Here is a 19476-nt window from a genome sequence, read left to right on the forward strand (position 1 = left end):
GCACTCGCAATCCTGGCATCCACACACCATGACCCCAAATTCCTGGGGACCATGTTCCCACAGCACCCCCATCCCTGAATCCCCCCTAGGCATGGAAACCCCAATTCCCCTGGACCCCCATTCTCCTGGACACCCATCCTTGGTTCCCCACATCCCCTGAGCTCCCCACTCCGGGAAACACCATCCGCCATCATGTCCCCAGACTACCCCATCATGTCCGCACACTGGCCAAGGCCTATCCCCACCCTTCCCCCACCAAGGGCCACCTACACGTGGGGACAGACGTGACCTCGCTTCCTTGCCCTTCATCTGAAGAGCTGCCAGCCAGGGAACAGGTGACCACAGCAGTCACTCGCTGCTCCTGTGGGGTGAGTGCCCCAGGCATGGGACTGACACCCAGGAAATGGGGAAGGGAGGGGGCACAGGCGGGCCTGTGGAGTGCCGTGAGGTCCCCAATGCCAGCAGAGACAGAGCAGGGCATGGAGCCCAGTGAGACCAGAGTTTTGGGGTGGCTTTGGGGACAGGAACTGGAGAACTGGGATGTGGAGACAGGAACAGGGGAATAGACATATGGGGACAAGGATATGGCAGAAGGAGCCTTGGGGCTTGGGTAGCTGTGGGGACAGGGACAGGGGAACAGGGTTGCAGGGACAGGAACAAGGGCCAAGTACCATGCAGATGGGCCATGGGGAGAGGTGCCATTGGAATGGGTTCGTGGGCACAGGACCATGGGTGCTGTAGGGCTGGTGGAGGTGGCCAGTGCAAACATGGGGTGTCCACAGTGTCCCCATGACCCTCACCCAGCCCTGTCCCTTCTCCCTTCCAGCCCCGACCCTTGGCCTCGCTGGTGAGTCCTCAGGGGATGCCATGACCCCACCCCACTGTCCCCAGCCCCACACTGGCCCTGGCAGGCTGGTGTCCCCTGTCACCCACAGGTGCCCAGACCACCCAGCTCCTGGTGGAGCCCCCTGGAGGCTGGCGGTGCTGTGGGACCGGGTGACACTGACCTGCCAGGGCTTGGGGACCGCCGGTGCCACCACCTGGTACAAGGATGGGCTGCACTGGGGTCAGGAGGGAGGCAGCAAGTTCACTGTCACTGAGAGTGGCACCTACATGCATGACGGACCCAGAAGTGGGCTCAGCTACCCCGTGATTGTCTCAGACAGTGGTATCATGGGGATGGGAGGAGTCAACACCGGTGACAGTGACAGTGCGTGGTAGCACCTCACAGTCACCACCCCAACAGCCCCACAGCGCTTCCCCAGGGACTCGGGATCATTGTGCCCACAGTCCCCCATCTTCTCCCCTGAGCTTGTCCGGGTGCTGGTGCTGGAGGGTCCCCCCGAACCCACCCAGGGGTCCCCCCTGACTCTCAGCTGCCTCAGCACCCCCAGCCCCCTGCTGCCCCAAGCCCTCCTCCTGCACGTGTTCTACTAGGACGGGCAAGTGGTGGGGGGCCCGCAGGGGTCCCCGCAGCTGCTGGTGCCCACCGTGGGGGTCTCCCACTCGGGCAATTACAGCTGCCAGGTGTGCTCCGAGGGGGGGCTGTGCGGAAGAGCAGTGCCCGGCTCTGCGTCACGGTGTGCAGTGAGTGAGGGGATGGGCATGGGGAGCCCCCACAGCCTCCTCAGGTCCCCTTCCTGGGTACCTCCATGTCCCCCGGTAACCTTTCTTGGGTCCCCCTGCCTCTGCCCTGTGTCCTCTCAACCCTCTGTGGTGTGACCCCATCCCTGAAATCCCCCATCACACCCATTCCCCCTTGTCCCTATCCCCCCACACCGGCTGCCAGCCCCTCCCTGTGCCCTCAGCCCTGTTTCTGTCCCCACAGTGCCTGTGGTCGATGACACCATCACCCTTGGTACCCTGTCACACCAGGTGTGTGCAGGTGACCCCGTTACCCTGCACTGCTCGGTGCAGGTGGGCTCAGCCCCTGTCACCTTCACCTGGCTGCACAATGGGCAGGAGTTGGCCCTGGGTCCCCTCCTGGAGCTCCCCTTTTTCCCCCATGTCAGAAATCTCCATCACCTACCACACATTGTCTTTATCCCCACAGGCCCCCACTGGATCCCCCAGCCCCCCCAGAGGAGGGGGAGGTGCTGTACACCCATGTTGTGAGCACCAAACATGCGCAGTGTGAGTACTGTGGATGGGGGGATGGTGACACATCCCCTACCAGTGTCACCTCCCCGCCTTGGTCCCCACAACCAGTGTGTCTTGTAGGGCCCCCAGGCATCACCGACACCCAATAACCCTGGGTGACCTACATGGAGCTGCTGGGACCCCATGGGCGACTACGAAAGCCCAGTGACATCAATGAGGTTGTGCTGTGACACTGGGGGGAACTGGGGAGCACTGGGGGTCCCCACTCATGGGCACCCACTCGTGTCTGTGCTGCTACTAAAAACTGCCCCTCTCCCTCGCCATGGAGGCACAAACATCCCAAAGGGCTGAGAGAAGAACAATTTCCTGAAACAGCAATCAGAGAGAATAAAACCAACAGCAACAGCAACAAGGTTCAGAATCCAAATTTTCACAAAAAGAACAATTTCCTGGGAATGCCCCCAAAAGGAACAAACCCTGGACACTCTCCCCTGCAGGTTTCTTCCACTAGATGAACCTGTCACGGCCTTGGACCTTCCTTGCTCTGATCGCCAAAGCGGCCTTCAGGAGGCTCTGGATTCTCTTGTCCCCTGTCCCAAACCCCTCCTCTGCCCTGTTCCCCACGTTATGATGTCACAAAGGTCCTGTGGGTGTTCCAGAGCCTCCCCCTTTTTCAGGGCAGTCAGGAATCAGGCCATAGCACAGGGTGGGCTGTCAGAGACAAGAAAGGTTTGATGTCTTGAGACATTTTGTAACACCTGTGTGTGGCAAGGGTGGGTCAGGCCTTGCTTTTGGTGAGACAGGGCCCTGTCTGTCCGTCAGTCTGTCAGCCATTGCACATTAGGGACAGTGTGATGCTCTGCCAAACCCAGGTCTGGTGGGGCTAAGTGACCTGAAGTGCCACCTTGGGAGAGGGCCCTTGGTGGCCCAACTGGCTTAAAAGGCAGAGTCTGTGCTGGTCAAGTCCCTGACCCTGTCTTCTTTTCCCGCTGTCTGTCCCATCCACGCTGGAACCAAGATGTCAGCTGTCTTTGTTTACAAGAGAAATATGTGCAAATGCCAGCAGGATCCTTGCTGGAATGGAAAGAAGACCCACTTTTAAAACTTTTTTTTAATTTCAAAATCTTTGGCCTTACAGGCAAGAGTGTCAGAAAAAGGATAGCAGCTCTTTACAAGGAAATTTATAAACCAGAACAAACAACACAAACCCAGAACTTTCCCTCCTGCTCAGCGCTGTTGGTTTTTGTGGCAGTTATAACCGCGGCCAGCAGGGGCCGCTGCAGGGAGCACTCCCGGCCAGCAGGGGGCGCCCCGCTCCAGCTCCATCCCCTCAGGGGCCATGGCGGCCTCGGGCGGGAGGGAGGAGGGGAAATCGCTCCTTTTGCAAACTCACGGCCACCAATCGGTCCCGGTACCACCACCGGCAGCGGGCAGAAGCCGCCAAGGCAGCAGGTTGGATCCCAGCACCCAGTGGCAGCGTAGCAGTGTCCCGGGGCCAGGCACACGCCCTGCGCAACACCCGCAAACCCTCTCTATGATCCCGAATGGAAGGAAGGCAGCACCCGACCCCAGGCAGGTCTCGGGTCCACAGCAGCACCTCTGGTGGTTTTACCCCACAATTCCTGAAAATCCTCAGCCTTTCTCTCCCTTTTCCTCTTTCAACCCTGTCACAGCCGCTCTGGAAATGTTGAATTGCTCTGGAATATTCAGAAAAGCTGGTGCTCAGTGCTGACTCTGCTGGGGCTCCTCAGGGGGCTCCAGAGCATGTTTGGAGTTCCTGCTCTTCCAGGGCCACTGCTGGTCCTGACACAGCAGCCGCAGTGGGGGGAGGAGGAGGAGGAGAGCAGAGCCACAGCCCCGAGGGCTCTGCAGCTGCAGATGGAGCACAGGGACAGCCCAGGCTGGAAGCAGTGCCTTGGGAGGGCAAAATTGGGCGAAACTGGAGGTGGTTGGGCCAGTGCCCCTGTTCTGCTCTGGGAGCTGCAGACCCTTAAGGAGGTGTTGTAATTATAGCTCAGGCTCCTGAAGTTCAGCCATGCTCCTAAAGCATCCCTGTGCACAAACGCATGGCTCTGCTGCCTTTCCTGGCGATTTTGGGCAACACAAGGCAGCATTGGATACCATTTGGGGGTCAGATACCCCCACCTCTGCTCACAGGGGGCTTGCTTTATTGCCGGGAAGGTTTTTGCTGGTGCTGGGGATGATTCAGTGCCTGTGCCACATGGCTGCTGGTTCCTGCTCGCCGGCTAGGAAGCCCGAGCTGGAGCAGCGGCTGAGGTGGGAGCGGCTGGAGCAGGGGGCCCACGGGAACAGCACCTGGCCATGCAGGTGAAGCAGGAGCGCTGGGAATTCCGCAGGGTGCTCATGTGAGGCCCATGGGGCTGGACCATGGTGGGGCACCACTTGCCATTCCTGCTTCCCCCAGATTTTGGGACAGAGCAGTGACACCCATGGGGCCTCCAAACCCCTCAGGGCTCAGGCTCACAGCCTCACAGGAGGTCCTTGGGGATGATTCGGGTGCTCCCGGGCTTGTTCCCAACAAAGGGCAGCACTCTGGGAGCGGTCGGCACATCCCGAAGGGGCAGCCTGGGGCTGCTGGAGCCCAAGTGCTGTGGGCGTGAGGGAGCCAGGCCCCGCTCAGCCGGTGCTGCCCCAGGAACGTCTCATCCTGCAGGAGCTCGGCAGCCTCTGCCGGTGCCGGCCCCCCCGGGGCTGTCGGGGGGCGCGGCCGGAGGGGCCGGGGGGCAGCGGGTGGGAAGGGCCGGGATGGAGGGACCGGGACCCCACTGGGGAGCCCCGAGCATGGAGGGAGCGAAACGGCGGAGGAGAGACCCCGGGACAGGGGGGAGCAGAGACCCTGCGGTGGGGTCTGCGGAAAGGAAGGACCGCAATGGTGGTCCCGGAGCACCGGGAAGGGGCCCAGCTGCCACCACGCTGCGAGTGCCGGGACGATCACGGGGTGTCCGAATCGACTGTGGCAGTGAAATAAATAGGGCAGGAGATCTTTTTCCTTTTTGATGCCTTTATTAAAAATCAGGTCAAGTGGGAAGAACCGACGGGTCACACTCATGCTGCCACTGCTTCCAGGAGCAGCACGGAGGAGGAGGAAAAGAGCAGCTGTGTCCATTGGTCTGCAAGCAGAGCTACATCTTCCATGCCCACAAGAGCACTAGGAGATTCCCGCATTCTCACTTTGACATTTGAGGTGCTAGCTGACATCTTTTTAGGTTAGGGTGAGGGGTAAAAAGGGCCTTAGTGGATACTGGATTCTGTTCCTCACATCTAGACATCACTTCAATCCTTTAATTCCATGTTGGCTCATTGTTTTTAGGGGATTTTGCTAGGTTTGGTGAGGGGTTTCCTCATTTGCATGCCAACTTCGTTGTCCCCTCCTCTTCACCGTCCCAAGGCGGCGGCCGCGGGGGGGGGGTATGCCATCCTCCAGGAAGCAGCAGGGTGAGGGTGTTACTCGACAAAAAAGGGAATTCCCAGAATTCCCAACCATCAACAACAGGTAGTTAAAAAAAAACTATTAACAACAGGTGATTACAACAACAAACAGTTAGAACTCCACCCTGGCAGCAACTGGCCCAACCTGTGAACTCTGCAGCCTTTTAAAAAAATGGGCAACTTTTCTACTCATATCCCCCCTCTTTTTCTTTGATCGGGCTTAAACTTAAGTTCGCATCACCTTGCAATTTCTGACTCATGAGCATAGAATTTCTTAATTTTTTGTATTGATTATAAATTTCTTGAACACTCTGGTAATCATGGTTACTTAACTTTATTACTTCTTCTGGTTTCTTCAGGTTAATTTCTTCAGAGATCTCTATGTTGGTCTGCACAGCAGATGTTACCAATTTAATTAAGCAGGGAAGTAAGCATGGTAAAAAGAGCAAACTAGCAAGTGTACACACACTGATGAAAGCTACCTTTTTACACCAATCTCCTTTGAAAGTCCATAGGTTATCCCACCAACTGGAATCAAGTGTAGGAGTCTGTTCTTGGTTACTTACATATGCTCATTTTCTTATTTCATTTTACATGTTTCTAATGATTGCATTCTTCATCTCTAATACTGTCTGAAGCCTGATGATTCTGTTTAACATGGATATCGGGGTCCGATAACCCCAGGACCCATCTTGAGCCCAGGTGGCTGGGCTATAAGTCTCGATAATTTTTCTTGGGGTCTGAACCTGGTTCTTACAATTTTGGATTCTTCCAATTTCTATGGTGCTTTGCCTCCTCTGTTTGGTTTTTCTTAAATCATCGTATATAGGAACTCCGAAACTTGATCCAGATTCTTTGGGTAATAAAAAGAAAGCTGGTTTTATCATTCCAATAGTGCAACTGCCAGACCAGTCTCCTGACAATGTAGTGTATGCTGTAGTACCACAGATCTAAAACAGGTGTTTAGGGGCCCCCGAAATGTGTTCTTAGTTTCTGTTGGGCATTCCCAATATTTAGAAATTTCTTTCATTTCCCAAAAGGGGTTTATCCCTTTTTCAGCTCACTCATAAAGTTCATATGCTTCATGGTGGATGCACTTGTTCCCTTCTTTTTTTTCAACAGACCAAAATTTATTTGGATCTCTTGGGATCCACTGGCTAGCAGAGTTTTTTATTACTAAATACCTTTTACAAACCATTCTTCCTACTGGTGTACTGTACCCCTTCCCTTTTCTTAAAATACCTTTTTCTCTTATTCTTCTTGCTTTCAGATCCCATTGTTCTTTTCCCTTCACCTCTGTAACGCTAAATTCTGGGTTATTCTGTATCTAATTTAAGATTTCCAATAGCCCAAAATTGGCCTCTTCCCATGGCCCAATTTTGGTCATCTGGGTACTTCCACAAACCCAACAATTAGTTAGATTAAATTTGTGGCTGATTTTTTACTGTATCTATGAATAGATTCTTACCTTGGGGTATCTCTAAATGGTCTTGTTCTCTTACTGCTTTTACTATCTCTTTCTCTTTGACCAGATCTACCAGGCTTGCTTCAGTAGCATCACGTTCAAAGCACAACCAGGCTTCTCTTACAGGGCACTCTCCCAGGAGTTGCTGCCTAAAAGTGGCGGAATTCTGGACTATCCATTTTCTCATCTTCTTGACAAACGACCAACTGGGAGAGGTTAACACAAGTAGGGTTAAAATTGGTGTGGACTCTCAACAAGGAACTTACTTCTTCTTCCTCATAGAGGGGTTGGTAGCACTCACTGCACAGCTCTCTTGGGCTCCCCAGAGCACCACCAGCAGTGAAAGCCATAATTACTACCCTTCCCAAGAGTCTGGTGTGGGTCATCTTGCACAACCTGCCCACCCAGCCTTGCCTCTTGGGGACTTTACTAAGAAAAAGCCTTCAAGCTCTTTAGAGTTCTTTCTATCTGTTTCTCTGGTTAAACCTCTCTTGGTCCGTCCTTCCTAATTTAGTTTCTCCTATGTGAGTACTCTGTAGAAGATTAACTTGAAATCTTTGGTACTAAGTTGGGAGAACTTAACTAGAATTACTTATTACAGTCTTTAACCTTTTTACAAACCTCTTTTAAACACAAAACTGTCTTAAAGCACTTTAAGATATGGTATGGTTCTGATACCAAACTCTTTTTGTATTCAGTTCATCAGTCTTTTTGGCTCTTCCTTTTGAGAGTCAACTTTAAGTCTTTTGGTCCTTTTATAATGGTATACTCAGGTGAATTAACTCGTGATGTGGTTGAATCTTGTGGGTGAGAGAGATGTGGAATCTGGTCGAATGCCAGAGGGAGAAACTGACGTTGAATCTTGTCCAGTGCCTGGGGGTGAGACTGGTCCTTTTATTCTTGTGATGTGGGTCCAACCCTTTTCTCTGGTCCGCACAGCCAAAATAGCAATTAGGAGTACCTGTAAGGGGCCTTCAAATTTAGGCATTAATGGTCCACTATTCCAGGATTTTATCAAAACCCAATCTCCTGGGTGAATGTTATGTACTTTTGTGTCAAGAGGGGAAGTATCCTCTTTTTCTAAGTCCTTCCAGGGTTCTTCCAATGACTTCTAAATATTTTCTGGTAGCTTCTTCTCCTTCCAAATAGTCTCCTGTGCTATAGGGTGTTAACAAGAACAGCAGTCTGAACATCATTTCATGGAGTGAAACCCCTATATCAGACCGGGGTCTTGTTCTGACGTGCAAAAGCACTAGGGGCAAACACTTCAGCCAATTCATTTTTGTTTCTCCGATCAATTTAGTAATACATTTTTGAGAGTTTTGTTCATCCACTCCGCCCTCCCACAACTCTGGGGGTGCCACAGAGTATGTAATCTCCATTTTATTCCTAGAGCTTCGATTATATTTTGCAATGTTCAGGCCACAAAATGTGGACCTCAGTCTGAGTCTATGGTGTTCACCATTCCGTATCTGGGGATAATATTCTGCAAGATTACTCTTGCCATAACCTGGGCTGTTTCCCTTTTTGTCGGGAAGGCTTCCACCCAATTGGTGAGATGATCTACTATAACTAGTAAATATAGTATCCCTGCACTGGGGGCATCTCAATGAAATCTATCTGTATGCCCTGGAAAGGTCCTAGAGCTAATTCTCTCCCTCCAGGTGCTATCTTTCTCATAACCTTCTGGTTTACTTTTTGACAAATTAAACACCCTTTTGTAATTGCTTTTGCCAGGCCATATACACCTGTGCACAGGTTACTTCTTATGAAATGATCACATAGTCCTTGGACTCCCCAGGGGGTCAATTTATGTAGTTCTGTTAGCACTGTCCAAACAAGTGCTTTGTTTAAAAACACCCATCCATCCAAGGGGAACCACTCCCCTTGTTGCCCTTGGTGTAACTTTAAATCTTTTATAACCTCCAATTCTTTTTCACTAAATATGGGTTCCTCTTTTCTTTCTCCTCCCTCAGGTGTGGTTTCTGCTTCAAAACTTTCACTGGATCCCCTGGTTCTAAAGCTGCTTCCTTTGCTATCTGATCAGCCAGTCAGTTTCTTCTAACTTCAAGATTGTCTCCTTTTTGGTGCCCTTTTTATATGGACCACCGCTATTTCTGTTGGCTTCTGTAGAGATTCTAATACAGACCTGACCAGGTTCTCATGGGCTAAGCTTTTTCCTTTTGAGCTTAGATAACCACGCTCCTCCCATATTTTCCCAAATGTGAGAACTATCCCAAATGCATATTGGGAATCTGTATAAATAGTTCCCCGGTCTCCCTCCAGTAAGTCTAATCCTCTTTTCAGGGCATATATTTCACAACTTTGGCCTGACCAGTTTGGTGTTAGTTTCCCTTTTTCCTCAATTTATAAAGTTTCTCCATCTATGATGGCATAACCTAAAGCTCTTTTTCCATCTACTACCCTCGAAGAGCCATCTATGAACAAGATTCTTCCAATGGCTAGAGGCTGATCTTCTAAATACTCTCTTACTTTTGTTTGAAGGTTAATCAATTCAAGACAATTATGTTCTAAATTCTCTACAGGCTCTCCCATAAGGAATTGTGCTGGACTGAGGGCATTTGATGTGATGAATTCTAAATCATCTGTGTTAATTAGTATTATTTCATATTTTAATATTCTTCCATCAGTTAGCCACTGCTGAGCCCTCTGGTCTGTTTTAAGCTCGTGAGGAGTATGTACTTTCATTTTTCTTTGTAAGGTCAATTTTTGGGTCTCCTCTATCAGGATAGCAGTAGCTGCTCCTGCTTGTATACAAACTGGCCAGCCTCTAGCTACTGGATCTAACAATTTGGAGATGTAAGTCACGGGTTTCCTGCAGCCTCCCCACTCATGAGTTAGTACACCGTAGGCTATACCCCCTTCAGCACTCACAAAAAGATCAAAGCCCCTCCTGAGGTCTGGTAAGCTTAGGACTGGGGCAGAAGACAACTTGTCTTATAAGCTCTCCAGTTGTCTTCTGCTGTCCAAATTCTGGAGCTACTAACTTATTGTATAAAAATTTTACACTTTGCCTGTATTGATCCAAACATAACTTGCAATATCCGAACAGGCCTAAGGGTTTTCTCACATTCCTTTTAGTTTTTGGAACTGGGAGAGATAAAATACCTGAAATTTTGTCAAGGCTTAACTTCTTATATCCCTCTCCTATTATGTGCCCAAGGTATGTTACTTCTGATTGTACAAACTGTAGCTTCTCTTGAGAAAGCTTTAGTCCTTTCTCCCCCAGAAAGTTCAAAAGCTTAATGCTGGTCATTCTGACTTGATCTTTTTCCTTCCCTGACACCATCAGGTCATCAACATACTGCAGGATCTGTACTTCCTCTTCAGGAGCAAACTATTCCAACAAATCCTCCAGGGCTTGTCCAAAGAGGTTGGGGGATTCAGTGAACCCTTGTGGTAATCGGGTCCATCTTAGCTGTTGTCTCCTTTTTGTACTTGGGTCTTCCCATTCAAAGACAAAACAATCTCTACATTCTGTTGCCAGAGTTCATGCCCAGAAAGCGTCCTTCATATCTATAATAGTGAACCAAGCATGTTCTCTTGGAATTCAGCTTAGAAGACTATATGAGTTGGGCACAACTGGATGTCTAGCAATGGTCCTTTTGTTGACCTCCCTCAGATCTTGCACCAGCCTATATTTCCCTTCAGCTTTCTTAAATGCCAGTATAGGGGTATTGTGCGGTGACATACAGGGTTCCAAAATTCCTTCTTGCAACAGTTGTTCAATAACTATGGCAAGCCCCTTCTTTCCTTCTAGGGAAATCGGATACTGTTTAACCCGTATGGGTGATGTACCATCTTGCATTTTTATTGTTATCGATAGAATGTCCAATAGGCCCCGCTTTCCCCCTTCAGCCCATATCTTGGGGTTTATCTCTGTGACATCCCCTTGGGATAACTTCATTATTTGTACCACCATCCTCCCTTCCCTTGGGACAATCCCAACCCCCAAATGAACCTGTAGATCTCTTCCTAACAAACTTTTTTCTAGTTTAGGCAGGTAAATAAAATTAGCTTTACACTCTCTTGAGTTTCCAATTATTTTTACATCTTCAATCACTGAGGCTCTAAATGGTTTTCCTTCAGCCCCTAATACCTCAAAAAATTTTCTACCAATTACCATGCCTTCTGGTACTTTGTTGAGACAGGACTTTTCTGTTCCTGTATCAACCAAAAATTCAAATACTTCATTTAGGGGTCTCACCTCAAAGTTTACCAAGGGCTCCTCTAGATGTTGCATTGGGTCTCTTAAAGTGTAAAGCCCTTGACACCCCTAATCGTCACCTGTAAGAATCTTCTCTAAGTCTTCTTGTTCCCTGGCTATTGCCTCATCGATACTGAGCTTTTTACAAACCCTCCTAATGTGTCCGATTTATCCACAATAATAGCAGCGTCTTTCGCTCAAAGGGACTTGAGGTCTCTCCATTCCCCTTGTACCTGATGGTACTGGCCTATCCTTGCCTACTCCTGGTGGTGGACCCACCCACTCTTTTGATACCTTGGATCGTGGGATAGAGTTGCTTGCCCCTACACTTTCTCTACCTACCACAACCACGATCCTAGCCTTGGCCTTTGCTCTTTCTTCTTAAATACACCTTCAATGCTTCTCTCAGTAACTCATTAATGTCCTTCTCTTGCCAATCTTCAATCTTTTCCAGTTTTCTTTGTATATCAGGCCAAGTTCTGGTAACAAATTGGACCTTTAGTAGCACTTGACCTTCTGTGCTGTCTGGGTCTATTTTAGAGTAAATTGGAAGTTTGCCTTTAGGCGATTAAGCCAAGTAGCAGGAGTTTCATCCTTCTCTTGTGCACCCTTGAATGCTAATTTGGTATTAGTTCCTTTGGGAACTGACTCTTTGATCCCCCAAAATATCAAAGACCTATATTCTATCAAGGCCTTCCTCCCTTCCTCCTGATTAGGGTTCCAATTGGGATCCATTAGTGGCAATTTCTGTTCACCTGATGGCACTTGGGGTGCCGGACAGTTATCTTTTCCCCAAATTCTTATGCTAGCAGCTCTCATCATCCGGACATCTTCTGGGGAAAATAATATATTTAAAATGGAATTCATCTCCCCACAAGTAGATAGTAGTAGATATTTGGACCTAAGAATTGATCCACTTGATTGCCATGCCCACTGGGTCCTCAACTAAATTCCCTAACTCCTTCTTGAATCCTCTCACCTCAGAGGCAGTTAGAGGAGCATTTACAAAGCTAATACCTCCTGCTACTCCTCCCATAGGAACTTTGCTGAGGGGAAAAAGTCTCTCTACCTTGGCGGTCCTGGATCGGGTACCGCAGTATGGCCCATCTTTGGACACAAAACTACTCATTTGAGGGGTATTAGCATTACCCTGGACTTTCTGTAGGTCAACAGCTGTATCTGGTGATAAGAGTTTACCAGGTAAGGAGGCATTTGTGTCCCAACTAGAAGGAGGTAAAGGGACAGCAATAGGAGGGGGAGAAGAGTCTGAGTGCAGCTTAAGTGGAGCTGGAGAAGGGGTGGAGAGTGCAACAGGTGGAGTAGGCACTCATGGGGGTACAGAAGGAACTGGAGGAACTGGAAGGGGGTGGTGAGGGAGTGGCCACCAGGGGAGATACCAGGTCTACCACAGAGGAAGCCAAAGAGGTAGAAGAAGGAATTAGAGGCGGTGGCAATGGGATGGCAGCCGGGGGAAAAGCTGGATCTGCCCTTTGAGGTGCCCGAGGAAGAGGATGATAAGGTGCAGGGGCATTAGGAGGCAAATAGTCTAGGGGGTCCCACCTTTTACTAATCTCTCTAACTCCAGCATCCCCTCTTTCATTCCCCTCTTTCTTCCTCTGCACCTTACAAATTCGCACATCTTCATCCTCAATAGCACTCTTTAGCCAACAAGCCACATATAATAGTTGCTTGGGATCAGTATCTCCTTGAGCTGTCAGATAGTGACTCAGTTGTTGACACATCCACTTGTTTTTTGTCCCACACCACAGCCATTCTCCTTGCATGTCTAACTCTGGCCAGACCTCTACACAGTAAAGAATCATCTTAACCTTATCTAATCCCTCCATGGCCTCTATAGAATCCCATCTCTCTAGCAGTTCACCTAAGGGACTATGGGGGAGTATATTCCTCAGGCTCTTGCCTCTCTTCTTACTATTACATCCTCCCATTTTTTTGGGTCTCACCAGAAAAAAATCACAAAGGTGCCTCTATTCGAAAAGAAGTGCACTGACAGGTAACTCAAGAAAAATCCTATTTGAGGAGTCTCAGCCTCCCCCTCAACTGAAACTCAGATTTGCCTGACCCCTTTCTTCAGGACTTTAAAAAAAAGAACTGCCTGATCTCTAGTTTGCCTAACTTCCCTTGTTAATGCTAGGACTTACATTGTCAGGACTTCAAAAACTCGAGATCCCAGCCTCCTCTGCCGAGACTCATGCCTGACCCCTTTGTCAGGACTTAATTTGCCTGCAGGACTTGTGGGCTTGCCCCAAATCCTTCTCAGGACTTGCAATTTCCCTGACTTCCCCCTGTCAGGACTTTTGGGGTGTGTGCCACTCATACACTATTTCCTCTGCACACCCAGAGGGGGGTCCTCTTTACCCCTTAGGAGGCGACTCCCTCATGCTGATTCCACTCGCTTCCCCCTGTTACCGGCCGGCCCCCTTGCGGGGGTTCGGAACCGTGGTATAGGGGGTCGCCACTCGCTCCGAGGGTCTCAGCTGCCGGCCCCCATCTCACTCACACTCCACTCGCTCAGCCCCACTCCCGCTGCCAGATATTTCTCACCCGTCTGGCGCTCCTCCGCGTCACTGGTCCAAAGCTGATCTTCTCTGGTCCTGATAGCCAGCTTCCTGGAGGTCCAAGATGGCCAGTCCTGGTGTCCTCTTCAGGTGTGGCTATCCCAGACAAGTCCCCAGCTGAAATAAACAAGGCAGGAGATGTTTTCTCCTTTTTAATGCCTTTATTAAAAGTGATCAGCTCAGGGTTGGGAGGCTTGACGGTCTCACTGTTGTCGCTCCCAGGAGTGGCTCGGAGGAGGAGGAAAGTGCAGCTTTGTCCACTAAAGGGTAGAGCTGGGGGTCCCATCCTCAGGAGAGCAATGGGGGTAAATACCATGTTACAATCTTCAGGTTTGCCATCCAGGGTCCTGGCCCCCAGCTGAAGTCTTTGCCTAGGGCGAGGGCCAGCAAAGGTCCTCAGCATCTCTGCAGGCTCTGGACCTTTGACCTAATGTCTAGACATCACTTCGATCTCCTAATTCTGTACTGGCTTGTTGTTTTGGGTTTTTTTTTTCGGTGAGTGTGGTGGGGGTCCTCTCTCGTTGCATTCTGAGTCTGAGGTTATTTGCTTGTACTCCGATGTCTCCTCTTGCACTGTCTGAGAAGGGCCAACAACCTGGCTTTAGGCGGGGCAGGACTGACATAAAAAGGAGAATTCTCAATAACTGAGGGTTTTTGACCGACACTTAACAGGTGATTACAACATGCAGCTAACAAAGAATTCTCCTTGGCCAGCAATCAGCTCCCAACTCAACTTGTAACTCTGCAACCCTTTTTTTAAAAAAAATAAGTAATTCTTTTTTTACTTATAATGTGTGGGGTCCTGTCCCAGAAGGTGGCAGTTCCAGAAATGTGCCTGCACATTCCTGGCCGGGTGCCTGTCCCAGGGGTGGCACATCCTAGGGACCCCTGTCAATGCAAGGGTGGGGTCCAGCCATGGCCCAGCCCCACTGCACAGGGATGGCCATTGCCCAGCCCTGCTCTGCCCAGCCCCAGGTGGCAGCCAGGACCTGAGGGTCCCTCCTGCCCCCTTGGCTTTGATTCTGGCAGCTTTCGAGCTGCTGCAGAGGTGAGAATTCTATGGAAGAAAAGGCCTTGCCTGTGGTTTGCTCAGCCCTGCAAGAAGCACAAATCCTAAAGCGAGCCAAAGCAGCTGGGTGTGACCCAATGCCATCAGGTGTGACAGGACCTCTCTGTCCCCTAGACCCGCTGGTGCTGCAGGTGCCAGCATGGGCGCTGCTGGAGGGGGACATGGTGACACTGTGCTGCCAGGGCTGGCAGAACTGCACGGTCAGTTGTGTGTCCTTCTACAACAATGGGAAGAAACTGGAGGGGCTCCATAAAGGGATCGAGCTGTCCCTGTCCCCCCTGCAGCTGCACCACACCAGCAGCTACCGCTGCAAGGGCTATGTGAGCCTTGTGGTGTCACATTGGAGCAAGTCGGAGCAGGTGACAGTGACAGTGCACAGTGAGTGCAAGGATGGGGACAGGGAAGCTCGACATCCTCAGAGAGTTTCCCCAGCACTGCCTGAATCCTTCATCCCTCCCTTTACTCCAGCCTCGGTCACCCCAAATTTCTCAAGTCCCTCTTGGTTTCCCCCAGGACTGCCCAGTTCCCCCTGCACATCCCTCATCCCTCTCTTTGTCCTCCCCAGCCCTCCCTGGTGTCCCACAGTCCTTCCAAGGTCCCTGATCCACCCTCTGATCTCCCTTCCCTCCCTGGGTCCACCCGCCTATCTCTAAACCCCAAATTGTTCCCTGAGTCTCCTCAGCGTCCCTCGTGGTTCCCCATCCCTGCCTGGGTCTCTCCTCCTTTCCATGGGGTCTCGCCAGGTCCCAACATGCCTCCCAGGATCCCCTTCTGATCACTGGGATCCTCTCCACTCCTCTCCAATCCCCTTATTTCCCCTCCTGTGTCACCCCCCCGGCCGGGTCCCCAATCCCATCTCTGTCCCCCACTCCTGCAGGGGTCCCGCCCTTGGGGATGTCCCTGTCAGTGCAGCCCCAAGGGGGACAGGTGGAATTTGGAGACAGCCTGGTGCTGAGCTGTGCGGTGGCCATGGGGACAGGTCCCCTGTCCTTCTCTTGGCACCAGGAGGGCTCAGGGACACCGCTGGGCACTGGCCCCCACCTGGAGCTGAGGCACATTGGGGACAATGACAGCGGCCAGTACCGGTGCTGGGTCAGCAACGGGGAAAGCGTGGCTGAGAGTGACCCCCTGAATGTCACCGTCCTGGGTGAGCAGGACCCTCGGGCTGGGGGTGACCCCACCCATGGCACCCCCATCCCACCTCGCCAGGGGCCAGCCCCATCTCTGTCCCTGCAGTGCCTGTGGCCAATGCTTCCATCATCCCCAGTCCCCTGTCACACCAGGTGCATGCAGGTGACCCCGTGACCCTGCACTGCTCGGTGCAGGTGGGCTCAGCCCTGTCACCTTCACCTGGCTGCACAATGGGCAGCAGGTGGCCCGGGGTCCCCTCCTGGAGCTCGGGGACATTGATGGGGGACATTCAGGCACCTACCAGTGCGTGGCCACCAACCAGCTGGGACAGGACGGGCACCGCATGTTCCAGGCACTCAGTCCTGAGCTGGTCCTGGTGGTGACACCTGGCTCAGCCTGGGTCACAGGTGGGGTCACAGGGGGCCACCGGGCTGTTCAGGACCCCCAGGGTTCAGGGTGACCTCAGTGTGTCCCCTCTGTCCCCAGAAGTGGCTGTGAATGTTGGCAGGACTCTCCTGTTCCTGCTCCTGTTCCTGGCTGTCATCGGGGGCTGTCCCTGGTGGCACCGCTGGGGTGGGTGACAATGGGGGGGGATGGGATCCTGAAGCCAGGGGAACCCCCCGAGTGGGGGCAGAGATCAGCAGCGCCCAGGGCCCCTGAGCTGGGGGACACTGAGCTCACAGTGACCTCAGGTAGGGGTCCTGTGGAATTTGGGGGGAATTAGGAGAGTCTTGGTTGGGCTCCAGGGCCATTCCTGAGTGGGCTTTGAGGAACATTGGGGTGGAAGTGGGAGCTCCTGGAGAATTTGGGGAGCTCGTGGAGGGCTGTGCAGGGATGTTGGGGGATCTTTCTGGCGTCCTGGGGGAGTTTGGGGGTGCCCCTCCCTGCCAGGCTTGGGGTTCTGGGGGCTCAGAGAGTTGGGGGCCCCTGTGGTGGTGCAGAAGTTCTGGAGGCTTCAGGGGTGCTCAGAGTCTCCAGGAGGAACCAGGGGTTCATTGGAAATTGGGGCTGCAGTGGGGATTTGGGGGTCCCATGGGTGGCTGGAGCTGCTGAGGTCCCAGGAAAGTTCGGGGTCCCAGTGTCCCCATGGTCACCCCCTCCCCTTTCCCTTGCAGTTGCCAGGAAGCTCCAGGACAGGTGAGTTGGGGGGCTCTGGCTGGGACTCCCCTTCCCCCCTCCCCAGACACCACCCAGACCCCCTTCCTTATCCCCACAAGACCCCCCGGAGGAGGGGGATGTGATGGACCCCAACATCAGGGGCACTGAGTGGGCAGTGGGAGAATTCCGGGGTAGGACAGGGACACATCACCCACATGGGTCACCCCCCACCCAGCTCCCCCCAACTCCTGTCACTCTCACAGCCCCCACAGGTGTCCCCCAGCCCTGCCCCACCTCAGGATCCACAGGTGACCACCATGGAGCTGTGGGGACCCTGTGAGGGACAGCGGGACCCCCATGACTAGAATGATGTGCTGTGAAACTGGGGGGCATCAATTCCCCTCAGGGGTCTCTTCTTCCTCTTCACAGCACCCTTCCCCCTCCTAGAGGCAGGGGGGCACAAGACATTTTTCACTCTTATTGTATCCAAAATGATGCTTTTTGGTTAAACTGTGTGAGAAACAAGGCTCACTCTTTAAAATTTTAAAATGTTTATTAAGGAATAAAAGGGACAGTAAACAGCCATCTGGGTGCTTGGCAACTGCCAGAGGCCCACAGTTAACTACAATTCTTCTTACATACCTTTTCATTGTATGGGTAAATACATACTCAGGAGAGTTATACATATTCAAACATTCTTTCCAGTTCACATGTTCCAGGAATCCTTTTGGTGGTTTGACCCTTGATTCATTTTCATAAATGAAATACTGCAGATTAAATTTATATATTTTATGTACTCACAAGGTTCCCCTGTTCTGTGGATTGACAGTTCTTGATAACTGAAGGATCAGTGGTAAATTCCTCTTTGCATTCTTTCTTTTGATGTTTATTTACATGCTAATTTTCAATGTGTTCTTATCATACAGATGAGACACTCCACCAGTACATTAAATCAACATTAGCTATTTCACAAAATTATCTGAGTCATTCTCACCATTGTCACTTAGTTACACAAATAAAGGCATTAGCTACTTCTGCAACAGTTAATGTTGTAGTACACAGCACATTGTCTCTATCTTGATATTTTGACTGAGCTTAAACAGTAACATATTTATCACACTAAAATATATGGTCTACACAGGGATTAAAGTAAAAAGGCTGACAAACTGTAGTGTATCAAAAACAGTTAAGAAGGAATTAGAAATTGTATTATATCGAAATAATTTGGAAAAACCAATATAATCGTGAAAACCAATGAGCACATTGTTATTCACAACAGGTAAAAGGTATACTGATGTTTATTTGATTTCTCCTTATCCTGCTCTGATTTTGTCAGCAATAAATTCAATTCATATCTCTAATTCCGAGGCACTTGTACCCGTGACAGGATTTGATGAGTGATCTCTCCTGGTCCTTGTCTCAACCCAGGAACCTTTCATTCAATTTTCTCTCCCCATCCAGGTGTGGAGGGCAGTGAGAGAGCGGCTGTGGTGGGCGCGGGGCATCCGGGCACTGTCCATCCATGGCAAGGCAGGGAGGAGGAAGAGGGTCCAGGTCAGGTTGTTGAGCAAAATGGTGTGGGATTTGCAGTAGAGTTCTGGGGCTCTCTCAATCCCTTGGGCAAAGGGACAAAACGATCAGTTGCTGCATTTCCAGACTGGTTCCCCCTCTCAGCTGCCCCTGAAGGGGGAGTTTCCAGCCAACCCTGCTCTGAAAACCATCAAAGGCCCTCACAGAGCCACTGATTGGGCTCCCTTTGGGCTTTGTGCTTCTTGCAGGACTGAGCAAACCACAGGCAGGGCCTTTTTCCATGCACAGAATTCTCACCTTTGCAGCAGCTCAAAAGCTGCCAGAATCAAAGCCAAGGGGGCAGGGGGGACCCACCTGGGGCTGGGCAGAGCAGGGCTGGGCAATGGCCATCCCTGTGCAGTGGGGCTGGGCCATGGCTGGGCCCCACACTTGCATTGACAGGGGTCCCCAGGATGTGCCACGCCTGGGACAGGCACCCGACCAGGAATGTGCAGGCACATTTCAGGAACTGCCACTCCCTGGGACAGGATGCCCCATGCCAGGATGTGTCACCCCCTGGGACAGGATCTCCCCAGGACAGGATGTGCCACCCCAGGACAGAACCCCCCCTTTCGCATCCGAAACTGAGCGCAAACAGCCTCTTCCTTCTTGTCCAGGAAAAGGAAAGTGAAAGTGTTGAGGGTGCACAGCCCAACACCTCCATCTCCCACAGCCTCCCAACCCTTTCCTGCACCCCCACACCCCCTATTTCCCCTGCCCTGTGTGCCCCCAATGCATTCCCTGCTCAGGTACACAATTGGATTGCTGAGTCAGGAACTGGGGGTGA

At 51.3% G+C, this 19476-nt stretch overlaps 1 pseudogene; it reads left to right on the top strand.

Moving 5' to 3' along the window:
• Positions 1-789: 789 nt before the first annotated feature.
• Positions 790-17481, top strand: LOC136571073 (Fc receptor-like protein 2; annotated as a pseudogene).
• The last annotated feature ends 1995 nt before the right edge of the window (positions 17482-19476 follow it).

This window comes from Molothrus aeneus, unplaced genomic scaffold, assembly GCF_037042795.1.
Source record: "Molothrus aeneus isolate 106 unplaced genomic scaffold, BPBGC_Maene_1.0 scaffold_60, whole genome shotgun sequence".
NCBI classification, from domain to species: Eukaryota; Metazoa; Chordata; class Aves; order Passeriformes; family Icteridae; genus Molothrus; species Molothrus aeneus.